This window comes from Rhinatrema bivittatum, chromosome 1, assembly GCF_901001135.1.
Source record: "Rhinatrema bivittatum chromosome 1, aRhiBiv1.1, whole genome shotgun sequence".
In the NCBI taxonomy this organism is placed as follows: domain Eukaryota; kingdom Metazoa; phylum Chordata; class Amphibia; order Gymnophiona; family Rhinatrematidae; genus Rhinatrema; species Rhinatrema bivittatum.
In genome coordinates this window covers 386,406,639-386,433,040 of record NC_042615.1, presented here as the reverse complement: position 1 = coordinate 386,433,040, position 26,402 = coordinate 386,406,639, and the positions used below count along the sequence as shown (strand labels likewise).

The window sequence follows — 26,402 nt, the reverse complement described above, 5'->3', positions numbered from 1 at the left end:
TTGCACAGTCTGGGCAAACAAGCCTGGCAGTAGCTTGCTTATTGTGGCGGCTACTACCCCTAACCAGTTAGGTTTGATACTTCACATTGATGCAGCTCCAGCACTGCTCCTTACATCAATTGGTGGGGGTGGAAGGAAATTAGAACCAAAAAATTACCAATAAGGGTCCTGACCTCAGCGGTGAGAGTAACAGATAAGTATGAGAAAAATAAGTATGAAAGCTTGCTGGCAGACTGGATGGGCCATTAGGTCTTCTTCATCCATCATTTCTATGTTTCTATGTTTCTTTCGGGAAACTTGGTCTCCAGGCTTCCCTGCTTCTCTGGGTAGCCCCTGCGCTCCTCCCCAGAGATCATACCGGCTCACTTCCCTGCTCCTCGGGGTAGCCTCGGCATTGCCTATCAGAGGCTTCATTTCTATGCTTCCCCGCTCCTCGGGGCAGCTTCTATGCCACATCATCTGAGACTTTGGCTAGACGCTTCCTCGCTCCTTGGGGTAGTCTCTACGTCTTTACACCTGTGGTATTACTCTATGCTTCCCCGCTCCTCATGGCAGCTTACGCCACTACATCAGAGTCTTGACTCTGTGCTTCCCTGCTCTTCGGGGCAGCCCTACGTCATCACACCAGTGACTCTGTTGCTACGCTATCCCACCCCTCGGGACAGTTTCTGCATTATTCCTTCAGTGTTCCTGTCTCCACACTCCCCACTTCTCGAGACCTGCCCAGCACATCTCTGCATTGAAGGTTCCTTCTCTGATACTTCGTATCTTCAGTCCAGCCCAGTACTGTGATCATGTGGTAGTGAAGCAGGGTGTTCTCTCTCCACTGTACTATAGTCATGTCCCTGCTGCAGCTGACCTCACCTCCCAACAGTGAGGACCTGTGGGGCCAAGGGTCCACGAAACACACAAATCTTAACAGATTTTCCAAGTCCATGGACCCGGCAGAGCTCTCAGCTTTACAGGCCATTCCTGGCCTAGCACAAAACATCATCGAGCAACAAAAAACCTTGGAAGCACTAGCAGCAGCTATAGATAATCTGAGTCTCCGCTTGGATGCCACAGTGACCACAACATCTCCAAAGCTCAATGCTTCTACTTCCATGCCGGTTCCTCGACCGACTGTTTCACTGCCAGCACTTCCACGATTCTCTGGGAACCCCTAAATGTGCAGAGGTTTTCTGAACCAATGTAACATGCATTTTTGCCTGCAACCAGCTTATTTTCCAGACGTAATTACCAAGACCACTTACATCCTCTCTCTTCTGGATGGTAAGGCCTTGGCCTGGGCCTCTCCCCTATGGAAGCGTGCCGATCCAGTCCTATGAGATTTGCCCAGGTTTCTTGCCCTATTTTGCTCCATCTTTGATGACCCTGGCAGAAAATCTGCATCCGAATCCACGCTTCTTCATCTCCATCAGGGCACCAGGTGCTTGGCAGATTACATTATAGAATTCCGGACACTGGCGTATGAACTCCATTGGGACCTTGATTGTCTTCACTCCATTTTTCTTGAAGGATTGAGCTCTCAAACCAAAGATGAGCTGGCGGCTTGAGAATTACCTGCATCTTTGGACTCCTTAATCGACCTAGCAGGGTTAATCAACCGACGCTTCCAGGAACATTCACGAGAAACCCGGTCCTCCAGAGGATCTACACCCAGCTTGTCCCATTGTTGACACTCTTCCTCCCCCAAGTTGGCTCAGCACAAAACAAACCTGAGGAAGAACCCATGCAAATGGGCCAAAGCAAGCTTTCGCCCAACGAGCGATGTCGCCACAAACAATCTGGTCTCTGCTTATACTGTGGCAAGTCCGGACATGCCTTAGCCACATGCCCCATCTGTCCGGGAAACTCCCAGGCCTAGGTTCAGCAGGAGGACTGCTCCTAGGCTTGTCTTCGCTTTCTCCTCCATTGACCTTGCCTGTATCCATCAAGTTGGATAACCAAGAGTTTCACACCCTGGCTCTTGTGGGCTCTGATGCTGGTGGAAATTTTATCCTAAAACAATTGACAGAGCACCTCCAGATTCCCACCATCTGCTCCCCAGTTCCTCTTCTCTCATCCATTCTTGGAGAGCCATTGTCTGGTCAAGTTACTCACGCCACAGCTCCTATTCTTCTCCGCACTAGTTCCCTGCACGTGAATTCCATCTTCTTCCACATATTGGACAAGGCCATAAATCTGGTGGTTCTAGGCCTGCCATGGCTACAACAACATACTCCCCAGTTCAATTGGGCTACCTTACAACTTTCTTGTTGGGGATCCTTTTGCCATGCCAATTGCCTAGAGCCCGTCTCGCCTCTACCCTGCCTGAGTACTTCGATATTGCCTCCTGGCCTTCCCTCTCAATACTCTGCCTACGCAGATGTGTTCTCCAAAAATGCTGCGAACACTCTGCTTCCGCACCGAACTTATGATTGCGCTATTAACTTGCTGCCCAACACGGAGCCTTCTCGGTGAAGGATTTACCCATTTTCACTCACCAAAACTCAGGCCATGTCTGAATATATCTGCGAGAACCTGGCCAAGGGGTTCATTCAACCCTCCAAATCTCCCTCTGTTGCGGGTTTTTTCTTTGTGGGGAAAAAAGATGGAGCACTCCGCCCTTGCATCAATTACTGGGGTTTGAATGAGATTACCCTGAAAGATCGCGATCCTCTACCTTTAATCTCTGAACTTTTTGACCGGCTCCAGGAGGCGAAAATTTTCTCCAAATTGGACCTCAGGAGAGCCTACAATTTGGTTAATATTCGCAAGGGAGATGAATGGAAGACAGCTTTTAATACTCGAGATGGCCACTTCGAATACCTTGTGATGCCATTTGGCCTTTGCAATGCCCCAGCTGTGTTCCAAAATTTAATGAATGAGGTCTTCAGGGATATGTTATATCAATGTGTTGTGGTATATCTTGACGACATTCTGGTGTTCTCCAAGGACCTTTAGAGCCACTGTCACGATATCTCTCGTGTCCTTCAGTGCCTTCAAGACAACCAACTCTATGCCAAACTCAAGAAGTGTTCTTTTGAGCATGAGCCCATTCCCTTCCTTGAATATATAGTCTCTCGTCAAGGATTCAGAATGGATCCTCAAAAGTTGAAAAGCATCAGAGATTGGTGGCAGCCTAAGGGCCTTCACTCCTTACAGAGATTCCTTGGCTTTGCCAATTACTACCACTCTTTCATCCACCATTACTCCACTCTGACCGCACCCCTTATGGCTATGACCCGCAAGGGGGCTAATCCTTCTCATTGGTCACCCGAAGCCATGACCGCCTTCCAGTTCCTCAAGACCACCTTTCTCCGTGAGCCGTGTCTCCACCATCCGGATCCAAGATGCCCATTCATAGTCGAGGTCAATGCCTCAGACATAGGAGTAGGGGCGGTCCTTAGCTAGTACTCAACTACTCATACTCTGCATCCTTGCTCCTTTTTCTCCATATGCTTCTCTCCTGCGGAGCATAACTACGCCATTGGAGATAAAGAGTTACTGGCTATCAAGCTGGCTTTCGAGGTGTGGCGTCCCTGGCTAGAGGGAGCCCAGCATCAGATCACGGTGTATACAGACCATAAAAACCTTGAGTATTTTTTTAAAATTTATAGTTTATTAAATTTCTTAACACATTTTTCCAATGAAATAAGAAAATAAGAATATTGTGAATTACATTGCAATAATACATTAGGCATAGAAACATAGAAATGACGGCAGAAGAAGACCAGTCGGTCCATCCAGTCTGCCCAGCAAGCTTCACACTTATTTTTTCTCATACTTATCTGTTTCTCTTGGCTCTTAGTAACCTTATGTTCTAATTCCCTTTCACCCCCACTATTAATGTAGAGAGCAGTGATGGAGCTGCTTCCAAGTGAAATATTAAGTTTGATTAGTTGGGTAAGCGGCAGCATAGCTCTCTGCCATGAAGCAGAGGGCAATGCTGGATATGTGTGAAGTATTAGTTTTTCTTCTCCCCTGTCGTTGAAGCAGGGAGCTATGCTGGATATGCATTGAAAGTGAAGTATGCCTTGAAAGTCACATTAACTATCATCAAATATTGAAAAGCCTAATAATTGGTAATACCTATAGCCCATGAACCCATCCCTGTTTTTTTCTTTTTTTTTTTTTAATTGGGAGATGGCTGCCCTTCATCCTTCCGCTCCGTGAAGGTGGACACCTACCACTGGCCACTGGCATCCTTACATCCGTAAGATATAAAAGGAAAAAAAACAGATATAATATCAACAATTCAGTCCACATTACGGGAAGCCATTATTAGCAAAAATCCAGCAACATATCAATAATAATAAGCTTAGGAGATATACTATATTTTTGCTAATTATACTGGTAGATAATATATAATGGTGGATAATATATAATGGTGGAGAGAGACGAAGAAATGGCAGAAATATTAAACAAATACTTCAGTTCTGTGTTCACTAAAGAGGACCCTGGAGAAGGACCATCTTTACACAACAAGAAACTGGAAGGAAGTAGAATAGACGAAAACCATTTTACAGTAGAAAATGTATGGGAAGAGCTAAAGGATCTGAAGTGGACAAAGCCATGGGACCTGATGGGATTCATCCAAGGATACTGAAGGAGCTCAGAGATGTGCTGGCGGGTCCGCTGTATGATCTGTTCAATAGATCCCTAGAAACGGGAGTGGTGCCGAGTGATTGGAGAAAAGCGGTGGTGGTCCCGCTTCACAAGAGTGGGAACAGAGAGGAGGCTGGTAATTACAAACCGGTTAGCCTCACTTCGGTGGTGGGAAAAGTAATGGAGTCACTGTTGAAAGAGAGAATAGTGAACTATCTACAGTCCGGAGAATTGCTGGACCAGAGGCAGCATGGATTCACCAGGGGAAGATCCTGTCAGACAAATCTGATTGACTTTTTTGATTGGGTAACCAAGGAATTGGATCAAGGAAGAGCGCTCGATGTCACCTACTTAGATTTCAGCAAAGCTTTTGATACGGTTCTGCACAGGAGACTGGTGAATAAAACGAGAAGCTTAGGAGTGAGTGCCGAGTTGGTGACCTGGATTGCAAATAGGGATGTGAATCGTTTTCCATATCGTCTTAACGATAGAAATCGTGTGGCAGGGCAAGAAAATCGTCTTAGGCACGATTTTTTAGTTAAAAAATCGTTAAAAATCGTTTTTTCCGATTAGTGCGCACTAACTGGGAGTTAGTGCGCACTAACTGAAAATGATACAATTTGACACTTTTCAGGTCAGTTAAGGTCAGTTTAGGAATGAATATGTATTCCTATTGGCTGCCCTCTTATTTATTCATGTTACCAAGTTTCCTACTGACAGTATATGGGGGATGGGAAATGGAAACAGTTGGTAGCTTGACAAAACAAGTAATGTGATCAGTCAATGTGACTAGAACTTGTGCCCTAACCCTGATACCAGGGGTATTGTGATCTTCCTGCACACAGTGCCCTATCCCTATTAATACCAGGAGTGTTGTGATCTTCCTGCACACAGTGCCCTATCCCTAATACCAGGGGTGTTGTGATCTTCCTGCACACAGTGCCCTATTCCTGATACTGGGGGTGTTGTGATCTTCCTGCACACAGTGCCCTATTCCTGATACCGGGGGTGTTGTGATCTTCTTGCACACATCCCGGTATCAGGGATAGGGCACTGCATGCAGGAAGATCACAACACTCCTGGTATTAATAGGGATAGGGCACTGCATGCAGGAAGATCACAACACTCCTGGTATTAATAGGGATAGGGCACTGCATGCAGGAAGATCACAACACCCCTGGTATCAGGGATAGGGCACTGTGTGCAGGAAGATCACAATACCCCGGAGGAGTGAGGGTCAGGCAGCTCCCCCCTGTCTGTGAAGCCAGCCTCTCACTAGTAATGCAGGGAGGGAGCTGTCTCAGACTTCACCATCCTCCCCCCCCCCTCACCCACACACCATTCACTAGCTGGGACATGGGGGAAGTCAGGAGTGAGGGTCAGGCAGCTCCCCCCTGTCTGTGAAGCCAGCCTCTCACTAGTAATGCAGGGAGGGAGCTGTCTCAGACTTCACCATCCTCCCCCCCCCCTCACCCCACACACCATTCACTAGCTGGGACATGGGGGAAGTCAGGAGTGAGGGTCAGGCAGCTCCCCCCTGTCTGTGAAGCCAGCCTCTCACTAGTAATGCAGGGAGGGAGCTGTCTCAGACTGGTATCAGGGTTAGGGCACTGTGTGCAGGAAGATCACAACATTCCTGGTATTAATAGGGATAGGGCACTGTAAGAGATGACTGTAGTAGATTGAATAAAGATCTGATGTTTCTGCTCTCCTCACACCAAACAAAAACAACACACAAGCAGAGAAGCCCTTCTTACAAAGCTGAGCTAGTGAGTTAAGTAGGAGGAAAAGTAAACATACTAGTGCCAGTGTGGCTACTTAAAAAATACACTTACCAACAATCAATTACATATATTTGAACTGTGTACAGTTCCAGCCAGGACCACCTTTCTAAAATGCACAGTGATTGGCAAATTCAACATGCACTAGCATTTCAGGTGCCTGCTAACAAAAATAATAAACAAACAAGTTCTAGTCACGTGAGTGCTGATCATTACATTACTTTTTTTGTCAAGCTTCCAACTGTTTCCATTTCACATCCCCCCAACCATTACCTCAGTATTAGCCTTGGTAACATCAATAGATAAGAGCACAGCCAGCCAATAGGAATACATACATACATATTCATTCCTAAGTGACCTTTACTGACCTGGGAAGTGTGAACACTTTGTTTCATTTTCTGTTGGTGTTCGTTAGTTTCCAGTTCCATTTCCCATCCCCCCAACCATCACCTCAGTGGTAACCTTGGTAACATCAATAGATAAGAGGGCAGCCAGCCAATAGGAACACATATTCATTCCTAACTGACCTTCAGTGACCTGGAAAGTGTTTATTTGTATCATTTTCAGTTAGTGCGCACTAAATCGAGTTAGTGCGCACTAACGGGGAGTTAGTGCGCACTAACTCGATTTAGTGCGCACTAACATGATTTAACGATTTTTAACTATAAATCGTTAGAATTTCTATTGTATCGTGTTCTATAACGATTTAAGACGATATAAACATTATCGGACGATAATTTTAATCGTTGAAAAAACGATTCACATCCCTAATTGCAAACTGGTTGATGGACAGAAGACAATGTGTGATGGTAAATGGAACTTTCTCTGAAGAGAGAGTGGTTTTAAGTGGTGTACCGCAAGGATCGGTGTTGGGACCGGTCCTGTTCAATATCTTTGTGAGCGACATTGCGGAAGGGATAGAAGGTAAGATTTGTCTTTTTGCGGACGACACTAAAATCTGCAACGCCGGAAGGAGTGGAGAGAATGAGATGGGATTTAAGGAAACTGGAAGAGTGGTCGAAGATATGGCAGCTGAGATTCAATGCCAAGAAGTGCCAAGAAGTGCAAAGTCATGCATATGGGGAGTGGAAATCCGAATGAACTGTATTCGATGGGTGGGGGTGGGGGAAAGGCTGATGTGCACGGAGCAGGAGAGAGACCTAGGGGTGATAGTGTCTAATGATATGAAGTCTGCGAAACAATGCGACAAGGTGATAGCAAAAGCCAGAAGAATGCTGCATAGAGAGAGGAATATCTAGTAAGAGAAAGGAAGTGATTATCCCCTTGTACAGGGCCTTGGTGAGGCCTCACCTGGAATACTGTGTTCAGTTCTGGAGACCATATCTCAAAGGAGACAGAGACAGGATGGAGATGGTCCAGAGAAGGGCAGCAAAAAAGGTGGATAGTCTTCATAAAATGACTTATGAGGAGAGATTGAAGAACCTAAATATGTATACCCTGGAGGAGAGGAGGAGCAGGGGTGATATGATACAGACTTTCAGATACTTGAAAGGTTTTAATGATCCATGGTCAACAACAAACCTTTTCCGCTGGAAAAAAATCAGTAGAACTAGGGGTCACGATTTGAAACTCCAGGGAGGAAGACTCAGAACCAATGTCAGGAAGTATTTCTTCATACAGAGGGTAGTGGATGCCTGGAATGCCCTTCTGGAGGGTAGTGAAGACAAAAACTGTGAAGGATTTCAAAGGGGCATGGGATAAACACTGTGGATCCATAAAGGCTAGAGGATGGGAATAAAGAGAAGAGCCATGGGGGTGGCTTGCTGGAATATTGGCTACTACCTGGTGATTACTACCCTTACTCAATAAGCCTTCACACAGTTAATGCAACTCCAACATTGCTCTCTGCTTCAACAGCAAGGGGAAATGTGGAAAAGAGGATTTGTATTCAGACAACAACCAACAAGGACTGAACTACACAGTCTGGGTAAACAAATAAGTGTGGAGGTAGCTTGCTTATTGTAGCAGTTACTACCCTAAACCAATTAAGCCTGATACTTCACTTGAATGCATATAGAGCATTGATCTCTGCTTCAACTGCAGGGAAAAATGTGGAAAAGAGGATTTACATTCAGACAACATTCAACAAGTGCAGTCTGGGTAAACAAGCATTGTGGTAACTTGCTTGATGCGGCGGTTACTACCCTGAACCATTAAGCCTTATGCTCACCTTTGATGCAATTTCAACATTACTCTCTGCATCAATGGCAGGGGGTGTCAGGAAATTTGAATCAGTTACCAACAAGGGCCCTGAACTTGATGGTCTGTGAAATAGATAAGTATGGGAAAATAAGTGTGGGAGCTTGCTGGGCAGACTGGATGGGCTGATTGGTCTTTTTCTGCTGTCATTTCTATGTTTCTATGTAATGCCTCCATATCGCTCCATGGTGAGACCGCGTCTTGAATACTGTGTGCAATTCTGGTCGCCGCATCTAAAAAAAAGATATATATAGTTGCACTGGAGAAGGTACAGAGAAGGGTAACCAAATGATAAGTGGCATGGAATGGCTACCCTATGACGAAAGACTAAGGACGTTATGGCTGTTCAGTTTGGAGAAGAGATGACTGAGGGGTAATATAATACAGGTCTACAAAATCATGAAAGGATTTGAACAGCTATTGTAAATTGGTTATTTACTCTCTCAGATAATAGAAGGACTAGGGGCACTCCATGAAGTTAGCAAGTAGCTCATTTAAAACAAATTGAAGAAAATTCTTTTTCACTCAGCGCATAGTTAAGCTTTGGAATTCATTGCCAGAGGATGTGGTTATGGAAGTTAGTATAACTGGGTTTAAAAAAGGTTTGAATAAATTTCTATAGGAAAAATCCATAAACCTCTATTAATTAATAAGCAATAGTAGCTTGAGACTTATTTAACATTTGGGTACTTGCCAGGTACTTGTGATTGGCCACTGTTGGAAACAGGATATTGGGCTTGATGGACCCTTGGTCTGACCCAGTATGGCATAACTTATGTTCTTATGTTCTCTGTTAAAGAAGCATTCACTAATTGAGACAAAGAACCACATATACCTACCGCTAAAACTTTCATAATTCCTGTATCACACAAATTCAAAGTGCAATATGCAAATGCAGCAGCACAGTTAATAGTTTATTGCTCTGTAAGAGATCATGTTACCCTGGTGCTTCAACAGCTTCACTGGCTTCTTGTCTCTCCGAGGATTATGTTTATGTTTGTGACACTAGTACACAATGCTCTTTATGAGAATGTCCAACCTTAGTTAGACAAATTAGTATTCAATATGCTCCTTCTTGGATCTTAAGGTCTGTAGATAAAGGCCTGTTGGAAGTTGCCTCTCCTAAGAATGTGATCCTAATGTTTTGCGATTTCAATCTGTTCATATGAGGGCGTTTTCCAACATGAGCCCCACCTTGTGGAATGAGTTGTCAATGGAGCTTTAGGGGATTTCTGACTACAAATGTTTTCAGAAACAGTTAAAAGCATATTACTTCCAGCGGCTTTTATTTGACTTACTGCTCTGTTGTAACTTTTTACAGATTGTTAGCTTTTAGTTTTAAGAATGTTTATGTTTTTTTGTATTGTATTTCTGTGTGATTGTTTTATGTTTTGTTTATATATATTTTGTATTTTATTGTGCATATTTTATTGTAAACTGCCTAGCATGGCTATGCCTTAAATGCAAAATATAAGAACTTGTAACTAACTAATTAAATAAATAAATATGCAGGATTCATACCTTTGATAATAATAATCACTTCCTTCTGAGACACCAATTCAAATTGCTCTCATCTGGATTCTGGTATATGGAGATCACTCAACAAATTGAAGGAGACACCAGTAACTATTGAACATAAATCACCAGTTTTCTTCTGAAAAAAATTTGCATTTTGCTCTGGGTGTAGTTGGCACGTTATTTCAGATTTCTCTGCCAAAGTGTTTAAACATGAAACAACGTGAAACAATTCGCAGGAACTATTGCCAGTTTTTTTGGATTGATTTATAAACAGATGTCTTTTTTGCATTTATTTTCTCTTTATATGCTTTCAGTGTACAAATATACTGTACCAGTGAATTATCTGAATTATTTTTACACCACTGCCTCTCAAAGCAGCACAAATAGGTTTTTGCAATTCTGATTTCATGAGAAAACCAGGGAGTTCTATTGATTCTCTTAACCTTATTAATTCTTAAAAGAAATTATTCCAGAGCAGGCTGCAACGAATCATTCCAACATTTAACAGCTTCTTGAGCATTTTTAGTTGTGATAGTATCCATTAAGGGTAAACAACAAAATTGCAACCTGTCCAAATCAATATTGTTACATTTAAGTTGATGGACAGAATAAATGGTATTACTCAGCTGGCCAAAATGTCCCCTTATTGCTAATCTAATTGATGGTGATCACTCCATGGAACTTCAGCCACTCTAATATTAGGAGGCAATGGAACTAGCTTCTCATTAAGAAAAATTAGGCCCAACTTATATCTACCACAATGGAATGAAGCATGCACCCATTGCTCCCAACCCAGAATGGACATTGCTGTTATAGATCCTCACTATCTGATGGCAGAGGGTTTTCATCCATATGAAGACGGAAGTCATCCAACAAGATGATATTATTAAGCTCAGTGTAACGTATGACTGGCCACGGGCAGGCTCTGCAACCAGCAACACTTACTTCTTGCACGCTGAGACCCCTCACACCGCTAAAGAGTGCTGCACAGTAGGAATGCTGCCAGGACGTTGCTCTCCTCCTCTCCACTCCAGCCTTAGGCACATGTGTGCACAACCATGCACACCTTAAAGGCCCCACGGCGGGAAAGCCGCTTCATGGTGCCTAGTGATGACCTCAAACGGTGCCTTATTTAAGGGTCAGCCACTCTGCTCTTCCTCACCTCAGCAACTGGTCTTCTGCCTTGCAGTGCATGTTGCCTAGTGTTCCTGATTCCTATGTTCCTGTGCTGCATTCTGCCTTGCCTTCCAGCCTTGTCTCCTTCAGCTTTCCTCGTCCAGCCCATCTTGTCCAGCCTCACCTTAACTTATCCATCTTGTCCAATATCTTCAGGGTGTCTTCTTCTATCCTTGGCCTGATTCTCTGGATCTGACTCCTTGCCTGGAAGTGACCCATTGCCTGAACCTAACCACTCTTGCTAGCTGCCTGTGCCAACCTTGGCCTGTCTCTGTTAGTCTGCTGCCTGCCTAACTATGGTGTGCTTTTGGACTTTAGTTATCTACATTGCCCTAGTGAGCTGCCAGAGCCTGTGGGGGAGGTGTCTAGAAAAGGTGAAGTTCTAAACTGCCCGCTGCAGGGTGTGTCCACCAGCTGCCTGCCGTAGGCCTTGTGGGTTCGATCTTAAGGTTGTGTCAACTAAATTGTAGCACAAAGAGCTCACACCCACTGCCCTTCTAATCCTGACTATTCCCTCAGTCAAAACAGCAAGACTAACCCAGGTGAGAGAATGGGCACTATCCTTAGCAAGACCCATACTATAGAACACCATGCGCTTAGAAACCAAATTGCAAAGAGACATCAAAACATTCAGAAAAAGTTTAAAAACCTCGCTATTTAAGCAAGCATAACACAAAGAGAATGGAGAGTTGAATCTAGGGAAGTATAGGACGCGGTCAGTAGGACACCCACAGATATCATCTTACTCATGGGGTAGATTTCATAAACTTGCACACACGCGTACTTTTGTTCGCGCACCAGGCGCGAACAAGAGTATGCGGGATTTCAATAGATACGCGCGTAGCCGCGCATATCCATTAAAATCTGGGGTCGGCGCGTGCAAGGCTGCCCAAAATTGGCAGCCTGCATGCGCCGAGCTGTGCAACCTGCCTCCGTTCCGTCCGAGGCCGCTCCGAAATCGGAGCTGCCTTAGAGGGAACTTTCCTCTGCCTCCCCCCACCTTCCCCTCCTTTGCCCTACCTAACCCATCCCCTCCCCGACCCTATCTAAACCCCCCCTACCTGTGTCGCGAAAATTACGCCTGCTCAAGGCAGGCGTAACTTTGCGCATGCCGGGCTGGCTGCTGCGCGCCATGTTCCGGTCCGGGGGCTGGTCTGGAGGCTGCGGCCATGCCCCCAGAATGCCCCCGGGCCGAAACCACGCCCGTGGCACCGCCCCCGGATGACACGCCGGCCGCGTCACACCTCCGACACGCCCCCTGATGACGTGTGGATCGTGACACGCCCCCGACACGCCCCCCTGGAAAGCCCCAGGACTTAAGCGCATCCCGGGGCTTTGCGTGCACCGGAAGCCTATGCAACATAGGCTCAGCGCGTGCAGGGGGTGTTTGGGCCAGGTTTTCGCACGTACCCCTTTGAAAATCTGGCCCTATGTGTGTATTTTATTTTATATTTCCTTTTCACCACCAAAGGATGAGATATAACAATTAATTTATTTTATAGCTGATAAAGATAAAAATGGACAAGTTTTATCATACCCAACAATTAGTATTTATTATGAAACTATGTTACCGTACCTTGATGGCACCTGTTTAAGTTGTCATAATTTAATACATTCAGCAACATTAATTTATGTGCCTTATTGTGAACCGTTGTGACGGCATCTAGCTTAACAACGGTATAGAAGAGACTTTAAATAAATAAATAGTCCCTAAATAGTGCTTCAATAACCGGCAAATAGCAGTTAAATGTTAGGACGGTAATAAAGGAGATAGATATAACACTTATTGCACAGAAACAAAATCTCAGATGGAGGTACAATGTCTAAATGATGACATAGACTTTTTTTTACTGCAATCAATAAACCTCCACCATGCTTTCAGTGAAAGAAATAAAAAAAAGTGACACCTGGCAACATGCTTTCTTGGGAGCAGCTTCCACCATCTGGAAATCCCTCCTAGGACACATTCATCAAGTAAAAGATTATATACATTTCAGGAAGCTTGCAAAGCCTTAGATCTTCTACCAGGCCTAAAGAGTCAGATCAATAATCCCAGGGAGAATACAAAAACTCCGACCCTCTTATGTGCCAGTCCCATTTCCAATGTTGCATATATGTATCAGTGTATCCCAATATTTACTTATCTTACTATACATACTTTATTCTCAGCTTGGAGAAGAGACGGCTGAGGGTGGATATAATTGAGGTCTTTAAGATCATGAGAGGTCTTGAACGAGTAGATGCGAATCGGTTATTTACATTTTCGGATAATAGATGGACTAGGGGGCACTCCATGAAGTTAGCAAGTAGCACATTTAAGACTAATCGGAGAAAATTCTTTTTCACTCAATGCACAATTAAGCTCTGGAATTTGTTGCCAGAGGATGTGGTTAGTGCAGTTAGTGTAGCTGGGTTAAAAAAAGGCTTGGATAAGTTCTTGGAGGAGAAGTCCATTAACTGCTATTAATCAAGTTGACTTAGGGAATAGCCACTGCTATTAATTGCATCAGTAGCATGGGATCTTCTTGGTGTTTTGGTACTTGCCAGTTTCTTGTGGCCTGGTTTGGCCTCTGTTAGAAACAGGATGCTGGACTTGATGGAACCTTGGTCTGATCCAACATGGCAATTTCTTATGTTTTTATGTTCTTAATTCATAATTGTACCTGTTGACCTATGTTACTCTACCTCAACTCTCACCCTAAGTTTGCATTTTACAGAATCTCCACCTACATACTAATGTTCTATGTTTTTATCACTTTTCCTCAATATTTACCTATGCTGTATTCTCAGTCCCCCCCCCCCCCCTTTTTACCCTTCACCTCACTTTATTACCCAATCTGTAGCACCCAAATGGTCTTAAACCACTGTATCCCACTTTGAGTGAACAATAGTTCAAAAAGGTGTGAAATAAATGCTAGCAATAAAATAAATACATAAATAACTACCACAGTCAAGATAACAGAAATCAGCTAACTCTCCGAAGCTTAAGCACCACTCAGGTATATCTTAGAACAGTGATTCTCAACCAGTGTGTCGCCAAGCACCAGCAGGTGTGTCGCAGCTCTCAGTGTCCCAAGTGCTCTGGTTGTGCTTTTCTTCTCCCCAGGAGCAGATTGGCCTATTGGGGGGATCTGTCAACCCCTCATGGGCCGGTGCAGTTGGTTGCAGAGGAACGCTGCATGCCACCGCTGGAGGTCAGGCCTGCAGTGGCTGAAGAGCAGAGTGATGCTGAGTGCCACCATCAGAGGCCAGGCTGGTGGTGGCTGAACAATGAGAAGAGGCTCTGTGAGAGGAAAGTTGCTTGTGTGTGTATGTGAGTGGCAGCTTATGTATGTGTGTGAGTAAGCAGCTTGTGTGTACGTGTGTTAGTGGCAGGTTTTGTGTGTGTGTGTGTGTGTGGTAGAATGTGTGTCTGGGTGCATGAGTAGCAGCTTTGTGTATGTGTGAGAGAATGGGTGCCTGGGTGCGTGAGTGGCAGCTTTGTGTGTGTGTTTGTGGTTGAATGGGTGCCTGGGTGTATGAGTGGCAGCTTTGTGTGTGTGTGGCAGCTTTGTGTATGTGTGATAGAATGGGTGCCTGAGTACGTGAGTGAGAGCTTATGTGTGTGTTAGAATGGGAGAGAGAGAGCTTTTGTCTGTGATTGAGAGTTTGTATGTAAGTGAGAGAGCATGTGTGCGATTGAGAGAGAGAGAGAGAGAGAGACTGGTCAGAGGTGATGTGTTTGTGAGAGAGAGAGAGAGAGAGACTATTCAGGGAGGTGATGTGTTTCTGTGAGATAGAGAAACTGGTCAGGAAGATGACTGGTGTGTGTGTGAGAGACTGGTCAGAGAGGTGACTGGTGTCTGTGTGAGAGATACAGATTGGTCAGGGAGTTGACTGCTGTGTGTGAGGAAGAGAGACTGGTTAGGAAGGTTACTGGTATGTGTGAGACAGAGACTGTGTGTGAGTGACTGGTTGTGGGCCCTAATGAAGAGGACCATGAGGACAGAGCTTCAGCAGCTACTGCTGCTTCTGGTGTGTGTTTTTGGCTTGCAAGGGAAAGGAGTAGGGGAGTTGCTGGAGAGGGTAAATAAAGGTGACTTTTTAAGTTTATTTTTCTTGATTGACTGCCATTTTAATTATTATTATGAGATGTGTCTGCTGTTTTGAAATATTTTATTGATATTTGGACAATTTTTAATAATTTTTATGAGTGTCTAATTGTTGGATGTTATTCTGTTCAGCAGCTGTTTTGTAACATTTAGCTTTACAATTATTTCTGAGTGGGGATCTATAGCAGCTTGGCTTATTCTGTTTTCCTAATAGGAGGTGTGTTAGTGTTTAGGGCCTGGTTAAATATTTGTAGTGTTGCCTTTTCATAGGTGGGGTTATTACTCTTTGAGTGTGTTCCATAATACAGGTGTAACTTTGTGCAGGTTAGTTTGTGTGCATTATTGCAGATCCTGGGACTATGTTAGGTGCTATATTTCTCTTTCCATTTCTCCAGGTTTGCACTGTATGCAGAGCGGCTTTTTTGGTTTTCCATTCCAGTTTCTGTCTCTATATTTATAATTTGTGGTTCTTCTGTACTTGGTGAAGGTCAGTTCTGGTTGTGTGACCAAGGTGAGGTATTTTACTAGCAAATAGGCATTTGCATCAATCTTATTTGTTGTGTTTTCTCAATAGGACTTGCATTAGTGGTAAATTACTGTCTTTTCATAAGGAGAATAATTGTGCGTGGTAGTAAAGGGAGTTTGTTTTACTTTTACTGAGATGCCATCAGAACCAGAATATTTTTTTGTATGGCGAGTTGTAGGATATGAGGATAATGCACTAGTTCTGATCTACACCTATTGTTGGGGGTCAAGTGAGTTCCTGAGGATGCAGAATGTATGTTTACATTTAGCCTGTGACATTCACATGTTCAGTGTGTCACGCATGTGAGAACCATCTGTCAGGTGTATTCCGGACAAAAAAAGGTTGAGAACCACTGATCTATACAGCTAGCTAACTCCCTTATTGGACAGAAAATGACATTTTGTGATTGGCCACACTGCTGCATGTACAGCTATCTCTGCACATATATATATTATTGCAGCTCTCTGGTGCAGTTCCTGTGATCAAAAGCAGCAGGAGGAAGGCTATATACTCGGTAAGTAAATTCAAATCCGTCCTCCTCAGATGTTCCAACATGCATTTCATACTGTTCCTACTTGCCCTTCTTTATTTATTTATTTGTCTTTTCACAGGCTACTCTGGTTTATAGACATAATGAGTTTTTTTGGTAGGTGACACATCAGTGCTAGTCAGAGATGTGGTGGTGCCATTTTGCAAAGCTGGCTCCCACATCAGCTCTCCTAAAAAATATTTTTTAGTCAGAAAACAAGTACTGATCATTCAGGTATATTTCTTTATTTTTTTCTTGCATTTCTTCATAGCTACATTGTATTTGCTCATGTGCACATTTCTATGCAGTTTTATTATAGATCTTACCAATTTTTCAAGCTTACATAAGAACATGCCATACCGGGTCAGACCAAGGGTCCATCAAGCCCAGCATCCTGTTTCCAACAGTGGCCAATCCAGGCCATAAGAACCTGGCAAGTACCCAAAAACTAAGTCTATTCCATGTTACCATTGCTAATGGCAGTGGCTATTCTTTAAGTGAACTTAATAGCAGGTAATGGACTTCTCCTCCAAGAACTTATCCAATCCTTTTTTAAACACAGCTATACTAACTGCACTAACCACATCCTCTGGCAACAAATTCCAGAGTTTAATTGTGCGTTGAGTAAAAAAGAACTTTCTCCGATTAGTTTTAAATGTGCCACATGCTAACTTCATGGAGTGTCCCCTAGCCTTTCTATTATCCGAAAGAGTAAAAAAATGATTCACATCTACCCGTTCTAGACCTCTCATGATTTTACACACTTCTAGCATATCCCCCTTCAGCCGTCTCTTCTCCAAGCTGAAAAGTCCTAACCTCTTTAGTCTTTCCTCATAGGGGAACTGTTCCATTCCCTTTATCATTTTGGTAGCCCTTCTCTGTACCTTCTCCATCGCAATTATATCTTTTTTGAGATGCGGCGACCAGAATTGTACACAATATTCAAGATGCGGTCTCACCATGGAGCGAATCAGAGGCATTATGACATTTTCTGTTTTATTCACCATTCCCTTTCTAATAATTCCCAACATTCTGTTTGCTTTTTTGACTGCCGCAGCACATTGAACCGATGATTTCAATGTGTTATTCACTATGATGCCTAGATCTCTTTCTTGGGTAGTAGCACCTAATATGGAACCTAACATTGTGTAACTATAGCATGGGTTATTTTTCCCTATATGCATCACCTTGCACTTGTCCACATTAAATTTCATCTGCCATTTAGATGCCCAATTTTCCAGCCTCACAAAGTCTTCCTGCAATTTATCACAATCTGCTTGTGATTTAACTACTCTGAACAATTTTGTATCATCTGCAAATTTGATTACCTCACTCGTCGTATTTCTTTCCAGATCATTTATAAATATATTGAAAAGTAAGGGTCCCAGTACAGATCCCTGAGGCATTCCACTGCCCTCTCCCTTCCACTGAGAAAATTGTCCATTTAATCCTACTCTCTGTTTCCTGTCTTTTAACCAGTTTGTAATCCACGAAAGGACATCGCCACCTATCCCATGACTTTTTACTTTTCCTAGAAGCCTCTCATGAGGAACTTTGTCAAATGCCATCTGAAAATCCAAGTACACTACATCTACCGGTTCACCTTTATCCACATGTTTATTAACTCCTTCAAAAAAGTGAACCAGATTTGTGAGGCAAAACTTGCCTTGGGTAAAGGCCATGCTGACTTTGTTCCATTAAACCATGTCTTTGTATATATTCTGTGATTTTGATGTTTAGAACACTTTCCACTATTTTTCCTGGCACTGAAGTCAGGCTAACTGGTCTGTAATTTCCCAGATCTCCCTGGAGCCCTTTTTAAATATGGGGGTTATATTAGCTATCCTCCAGTCTTCAGGTACAATGGATGATTTTAATGACAGGTTACAAATTTTTGCTAATAGGTCTGAAATTTCATTTTTTAGTTCCTTCAGAACTCTGTGGTGTATACCATCCAGTCCAGGATATTTACTACTCTTCAGTTTATCAATCAAGTCTACCACGTCTTCTAGGTTCACCGTGATTTGGTTCAGTCCATCTGAATCATTACCCATGAAAATCTTCTCCAGTACGGGTACCTCCCCAACATCCTCTTCAGTAAAGACCGAAGAAAAGAAATCATTTAATCTTTCCGCGATGGCCTTATCTTCTCTAAGTGCCCCTTTAACCCCTCGATCATCTAACGGTCCAACTGACTCCCTCACAGGCTTTCTGCTTCGGATATATTTAAAAAGTTTTTACTGTGAGTTTTTGCCTCTGTGGCCAACTTCTTTTCAAATTCTCTCTTAGCTTGTCTTATCAATGTCTTACATTTAACTTGCCAGCGTTTATGCTGGCAAGTTGGATCCTTCTTCCAATTTTTGAATGAAGATCTTTTGGCTAAAATAGCTTCTTTCACCTCCCCTTTTAACCATGCCGGTAATCATTTTGCCTGCTTTCCACCTTTCTTAATGTGTGGAATACATCTGGATTGTGCTTCTAGGATGGTATTTTTTAACAATGACCACGCCTCTTGCACACTTTTTACTTTTGTAGCTGCTCCTTTAAGTTTTTTTCCAACTATTTTTCTCATTTTATCAAAGTTTCCCTTTTGAAAGTTTAGCACGAGAGCCATTGATTTGCTTACTGTCCCTCTTCCAGTCGTTAATTCAAATTTGATCAAATTATGATCACTATTGCCAAGCGGACCCACCACCGTTACCTCTCTCACCAAGTCCTGTGCTCCACTGAGACTTAGATCTAAAATTGCTCCCTCTCTCGTCGGTTCCTGAACCAATTGCTCCATAAAGCTATCATTTATTCCATCCAGGAACGTTATCTCTGTAGCGTGTCCCGATGAAATATTTACTCAGTCAATATTGGGGTAATTGAAGTCTCCCATTATTACCGCACTACCAATTTGGTTAGCTTCCCTAATCTCTTTTAGCATTTCACTGTCAGTCTCACCATCTTGACCAGGTGGACAGTAGTATACCCCTATCACTATAGTCTTCCCCGACACACAAGGGATTTCTACCCATAAAGATTCAGTTTTGCATTTAGTCTCATGCAGGATGTTTATCCTGTTGGACTCTATGCCATCCCGGACATAAAGCGCCACACCGCCTCCCGGGTGCTCCTCTCTGTCATTGCGATATAATTTGTACCCCATTATAGCACTTTCCCATTGTTTGTCCTCCTTCCACCATGTCTCTGAGATGCCAATTAAGTCTATGTCATCATTCACTGCTATACATTCTAATTCTCCCATCTTACTTCTTAGACTTCTGGCATTAGCATACAAACATTTCAAAGTTTGTTTTTTGTTTGTATTTTCATTCTGCTTTTTAATTGATAGGGATAAGTTAGAATTTTTAGCTCAGGTGAGTTTTTAGTTACAGGCACTTGGACTACTTTTCTTATTATTGGAACCTCACTGTCAGGATGCCCTAATTCTAATGCATCATTAGTATCTTTTGAAGGTACCTCTCTCCGAACCATGCGCTGCTGAGCAACTGTCGGCTTTCCCCTTTGTTCTAGTTTAAAAGCTGCTCTATCTCCTTTTTAAAGGTTAGTGCCAGCAGTCTGGTTCCACCCTGGTTAAGGTGGAGCCCATCCCTTCGGAAGAGACGCCCCCTTCCCCAAAAGGTTCCCCAGTTCCTAATAAAACTGAATCCCTCTTCCTTGCACCATCGTCTCATCCACACATTGAGACTCTGGAGCTCTGCCTGCCTCTGGTGACCTGCGCGTGGAACAGGGAGCATTTCAGAGAATGCTACCCTGAAAGTTCTGGATTTTAAGTTTTCTACCTAAGAGTCTACATTGGCTTCCAGAACCTCCATCCCACATTTTCCTATGTCGTTGGTGCCCATATGTACCACGACAGCCAGCTCCTACCCAGCACTGTCTAAAATCCTATCTAGGTGACGCGTGAGGTCCGCCACCTTCGCACCAGGTAGGCATGTTACCAGGCGATCCTCACGCCCACCAGCCACCCAGCTGTTTACATTCCTAATAATCGAATCACCTACTATGACGGCCGACCTAACCCTTCCCTCCTGGGCAGTAGGCCTTGGGGAGATATCCTCAGTACAAAAGGATAATAGTGCATCACCTGGAGAGCTGGTCCTTGCTACAGGATCCTTTCCTGCTACACCAGGTTAATGCTCTCCAATCATGAGACCTTCTTCCTCCAAGGCAGCACCAGGGCTGCCAGCCTGAAGTTGGGACTTGGCTACTATGTCCCTGAAGGTCTCATCTATATACCTCTCTGTCTGCCTCAGCTCCTCCAGGTCTGCCACTCTAGCCTCCAGAGATTGGACTTGTTCTCTGAGAGCCAGGAGCTCTTTGCATCGCATGCACATGTACAACTTCTCACCGGTGGGTAAAAATTCATACATGTGACACTCGATACAAAGACTGGGAAGCCCCCCTCTTGCTGCTGGACTGCTGCCTTCATCTCAATTTTAATCAGTACCTAGTTAAGTTTTAGGTTGCTATGGGAGTAGGAATGTGTCTAATTAACATCCTTTAAATGTATTAGTGAATTCACTATGTGTCTGGTAGTGGCCTACAGGGGTCTGATCAAATTCTCAATAAAGTTTTTGTTGTTGTTGTTTTATGAAAGTGGCACCTGCCTATAAATTAAAGGATGAGCTAGGGGTGGGTGGGCAAGGGGGTGGGAGGGTTGGGAAATACAGTCTAACTTCAGTTAGTCAGCTAGAGTGACTCACTGCTCTCTCTTGATTAACAAATGTTGGTACACTATTCAAACCAAGTCACACTACCTCAACACCTTTCCAAGGTGAGTAACTGGACTGAACTTTTCAACCTTTTTACTTAGGTATACACACTGCTCCTAGCTTATTTCTAGCTTGTGACTACTTTTTTTTTGTTTTTTTTGTTTTTTTAAATACAAACACTCAGTTTCTGCTTACTCAGCTGCCTTACAGACTTTTAAAAATAAACACACTGCCTACTGCTTACTAGCTGCCTTATTGACTATTTAAAAATACAATCTAACTTGTTTATTCACTGTCTTACTGACTATTAAAAGCACAAACACACAAACACACTAAATAATATTCCCAAATAGTTAACTCTGCCCCAATACTTTTAAGAAAGACAATGTCCCAAGCAAAAACTTACTGGTTCCTTTCAGCCACCAGCAAGGTGATCCTCTCCTCTCAGTGTTCCCACTGGAATGCCTCTAACTTTAGTTAGTCAGTTAGTTAACTTCAGTGTGTTAACTTCAGTTATTACACATGGCAATCTGGCTGATCATTCATTCAGCTTAACACTTTTTTGTTCATATTATTTTGTTCATATTATTTGTTCATATTATTTGGTTCAGTATTATTTGGTTCAAACTAGCATTTGAGTAAATGCTAGTTTAATTCCATGTTTACAGTTTCACAGTGACCCTCACAAATTAAAAGTATCCATCAGGTAATTCATACCCTGCCAGAGACATCGTTATTCAAGTAAGTTGTCCCCTCCATTTAATTCAGGAATTTTTATTTAGGACAGTAGCTTGCCTTGGTCAGTGCATTGAGTTTTCTTTGGGCTAGAAGGGTCTGCTTGGCTCGGCGGTTTTTCATGCTTTATCATTTTAAACTTTATTTTGAACCCTGTTCTTGAACCCTTTTCTTATTGTTATTTTTACTTTTATTGAACCCACCTGAACATTAGGAGCATTTCCCAATGATTTTGCCCTTGCGATGATTTGTCTTTAGCCTCATCTGCAAACACAATTCTTAAGAGGGATTTGTTAAAGATAGCAGTATTTAATAACCTCTTGTTTTCTTTTTGAGGTTTGTAACTCCATGGACCTCGTATTTGAGAAATATGCATTTCATGCAGTAACATGGATCACTCTCATGTTTTGCAAGCAAATTTAGAAAAAACCAGCACTCATGTAAGTTCCACCATTTAGTAGTCATTTTCTTGTGATAGGTTTTTTAACCATTTATCAATTTACTCACCCTACAATTTTCACTTGATTTGTAGACTGTATGGTTATACCTGTTCCAGGGGTTCCCCCTGAGGAAGCCGTTTCCAGCGAAACAAGGGCCTTGTTGGGGATTCTATACCAGACCCAGGAAACTCCATAATTGTTAAGGGAACTTTTATCAGATCCAGGAATTATTTTACACATCTTTTGTCCATGATTTCAGTATTGCATGTGTGAGGTGTTTGAGTGAGATGAATGTGTACACGTAAGTGAGATTGTTCAAAGATGTAGTTGTCTATATAAATATAAATTAGTAATAGTTGGTGCATTTTTGTTTTATAATGTATCTTAAATACTGACTTGTTACTCATATGTTGTCATATTGGTCAGGGTTACCGCTCCTGCCTGGTACATATACTGCATTGATCAAAGTAATATGACACAGATATCATACACCTAAATGTTCTGTTTGTTGATATCATTGATCTAACATACTGTCTCATTATGTTGTAAATTTGTCAGAAATTATCTCACAGTTTTAGTCCAATTGAGGTCTGCATATTTCCTTTAAGTATGTTTTTTCAAGATTTAGAGTTGCTCATTTATTTTACTGACTGATATGAATTAATAAAGAATTGTTTTAATCAAGCAAGACTGTTAATATAAATTGTACATTAGTGCTTTTTCTTCCCAATAGTGGAAGTTTTCTGGTATAGGTTTTGTGCACTCTACATTCATTTACATATTGCCTAATTCCTACAATAGGATTATCATATGTTGATTTCATACTTGTATTTATTTACAATATGAGCTGCTTCCTCCAGAATCCATTTTGAAAGAAAGAAACTGTACTGTATTTGTACAACCTGCAGATAATTCTTTGAAATCTTTAGGCAAGGATTTCAAACAAATTTCTCAGCTTTTGCATCTCTGGCCCAAAAACAAAGAGTCATTTGAAAGTAGGGCCTTGCATATTCATTTGTTCCATTCTTTTACCTTCAAAGTCATCAGAGAAGAACAATATAACTGTATGACTATAAAAAGAGTGTTTGACTCTGTTCTTACATGCTTTTTGCTAATCAGACGATGAAGGAGCAGTACTTTGGCTACACAGGGATAGTGCAATGCAGTATTCCCAGGCAAATTGCTTCAGTTGGAAAACAAGAGGGAATGAGTAAGGACTTGTTGTGCTTTAAATGTATTCCCTGAAAACTAAAGTCTTCTGTGATTGTTCCAAGAATAGCACATCAAAGTTTATTTCAAAATAATGTGAATGTATAGTATACAGTTAGTTGAATTCCTTGCTCTAACAACTGCAATAACCTAACAGTAAAATAGAATTGGAACTGATGACAGAAGGGTAGTGAACTCTCACTAGACATGACATGCATTGAAAGTGCTAAGACAAGAATTTACTCTTTTGGATCCCCTCTAGATGGCCTTAGTAACAGATGGGAACAGAGAATATATGAGTGGAGCAAACTACTTGCTCCAGCACCCCTGTTGTGGTGCTGCAGTGGTAGGCTCCAGGCTGCTCAAGGGCAGGCTGCATTAGAGTTTTGTGTTACATTTAACAGTCAAAGAGCAAGTTATTGTTCCCCTTGGTTTCCCTATCCCTAGTGAGCTAGGTCTTACCTCACAGGCTATCCAAGATAGGAAGAGAGAAGATCTGCTGTTCCATCTCACATCCAACGTATGGAGTGGTGACGCTGTGTTTTTGGAGAAAGACTGTTTCATTGAAAAAAAAACAACAGCTGGTGCAACAATGACTAGTTGCTAGCATTTAGTTACAAATTATCCTCAACATGAATACTTTGTATCAGAGAGGAAAAGACCTCAACACTGGTACCGACTGAACTTGTGCCATCAGATTTTTTTTAAAACCAGTAGTTGCAATCATGGGTCATAAAAACCTCTCTTTTTTTTATTGTTAATTCAAAAAAAATATTTTAATATATTTTTTAAATTTTATTAAAAAATAACTTCTAAAACTGGTTTCTGTGTTTTCTGTTTGTATATGGCTATATATCATTTCTCACATTAATCATAGCTCAAAAATAAAACCAGATTAATATTTCACAAATGCTTCTTTGATATAAGCAACATAATTGCCCGATAGAGACCAATTTTCACACTTATCTTTGTATGATGATATCTTTGTAGAATCTTTCAACAATGCTTTGGAAAACCTTCTGACAAATGTTTGACGGTCAGCTTTTTCTATATAATGCGCAGCTAGCGCTATAACAGCTGCTGTTCAAGACGCCGACGTTGACAATATTTCGCCAATGCTGCGTCAGGGTGATATAGTCCTGAAATTATAATTCTTTAAGTGAATTCCAATGTAACATTGTGTTGATTCATTATTACAAACATTTTCATTTACTTACATAGTATTCTCACGACGTATTCCTTCTGAAACTTCTATCGGACTGAGGCAACCCTGACAAAGGCTAGCCATTTATATACAATGTATTCATGTTAAGGATAATTTGTAACTAAATACTAGCAACTATTCATTGTTGCACCAGCTAGTTTCTTTCATTTTCAATAAGATACTGGTGTTTCCTTTTGGTTTTGAGTTGAGAGTCTGTTTCAAGCCATTTTTGTGAATTTTGCCTTTTGGTTTCAGAGGAAGATTTGTCTGCCACCTTTCCTGCCCTAGAGCAGGGAAGAGAAGAGATTTTACCTGCTAGTCTAATGGTCCCAGAACATTTGGAAAGGAGAACTGTGAGTAAGAGCTGTTTTTTTTTTCATCTGCAGACTTTCACCAGAGTTTCTGCCCCAGGAAGACAAGAAACTTGGGAGCTTTGGAATACTGGAGAACATTTGGACTTCAGGTATTTTTCAGGAAAGGAATTCTAGCTACATCTATGAATTTCCCCATGCCTTCGAGGGTGAGATATTCCTGGGACTCCCATATACTGAGGAACACTTGCATAGGTGAAGAGGAGTTTTGGAAATCTGAGTCTGGACATGGATGTGAAAGAAGGAATGCATATGATGACAGTTAATATCATCTGAAGATTTCCTGCAGTAAAATTTTAAGTTGGAACATCCATCCAGAGTGTCCAGTCTGTTTATTCTGGTACCTACACCCCAATAAAATATACCTTCTGTTAAAAAATAATAATTTATTTCCTTGGGCCTCTTTAGAATGGTCCTGGGAGAGAGAGAAGCAGAACTTGATTAGCTGTAACAAAGAGATCCTGTGTTTTTTAAATTAATTGCTTGCTGACCTATAGAACCTTCTACAGGAAGGAAAAGTAAACAGAAGAAGCACTTGGACCAGAAAGAAAAGTAAACAAGCAGTTGAGCTGAGCTGTGCTTGTCATTATTGCTTCTGCACTTGGAAAAGGAAAAATTTGGAACCAGATTGAAGAGAAATTTGGGGAGGACCAGAAGCATACCTGTGTAGCTGCAGCTAGTGAGAAAGAAAAGTTGTTTTTGGTTTTTTTTGGTCAGAGAGCAAAAGAAATTGTTTGGAAAAGGAAAGTCCTTAACCCTGTCAAATGTAGTAGCATTTTAACCCAGTGGTACAGCTTTACCAGTAAAAGTGAACCATTGAAGAGAGGGTAAGCAAAAGGAGAAATCTGTGAGGCAGGAAATCTAGTTTAAAGTTAAAGAGGTCAATATTCAAAACTAAATATTTAGGGATAGATTTTCAAACCAGCACGAGCGCATCCATGTGCGCGTGCTATCCGGTGCGCACACATGGAGACATGATTTTATAACATGTGCACGCAGGCATGCACATGTATAAAATCGGGGGTCGGCGTGTGCAAGGGGGTGCACAATTGGGCACCTTGCATGCACCGAGCTGTGCCAAGCCGCACTGCCTTTCCCCATTCCCAAACCCCCACCCCCACCTTCTCTTCCCTTCGCCTACCTCCTCCGCCCTTTCCCCCTACCTTTTTCTTATTTTGGCTTTTGTTCAAAAACTTACTTCAGCCCATGGCAATAAATTGGACCAGTCATTCTGCTGGGAATTCACATATGCTCAAAGGAACTGCTTCAGGGTATGATTTGTCCTTTTTGT

At 42.4% G+C, this 26,402-nt stretch overlaps 1 long non-coding RNA gene across 2 annotated transcripts in view; it reads left to right on the top strand.

Annotated features, from left to right (window-relative positions):
* Nucleotides 1–25,422, top strand: part of LOC115091264 — a 74,776-nt gene extending 49,354 nt beyond the window's left edge. The window contains exons 2-3 of one of the 2 annotated variants that reach the window (XR_003856654.1): nucleotides 22,224–22,327; nucleotides 25,127–25,422. This is a non-coding gene — a long non-coding RNA (uncharacterized LOC115091264). Of the gene's footprint in view, nucleotides 1–21,538; nucleotides 22,328–25,126 lie in introns of those variants that run through there. The other variant, XR_003856653.1, reaches the window with a different exon arrangement.
* Nucleotides 25,423–26,402: the final 980 nt, after the last annotated feature.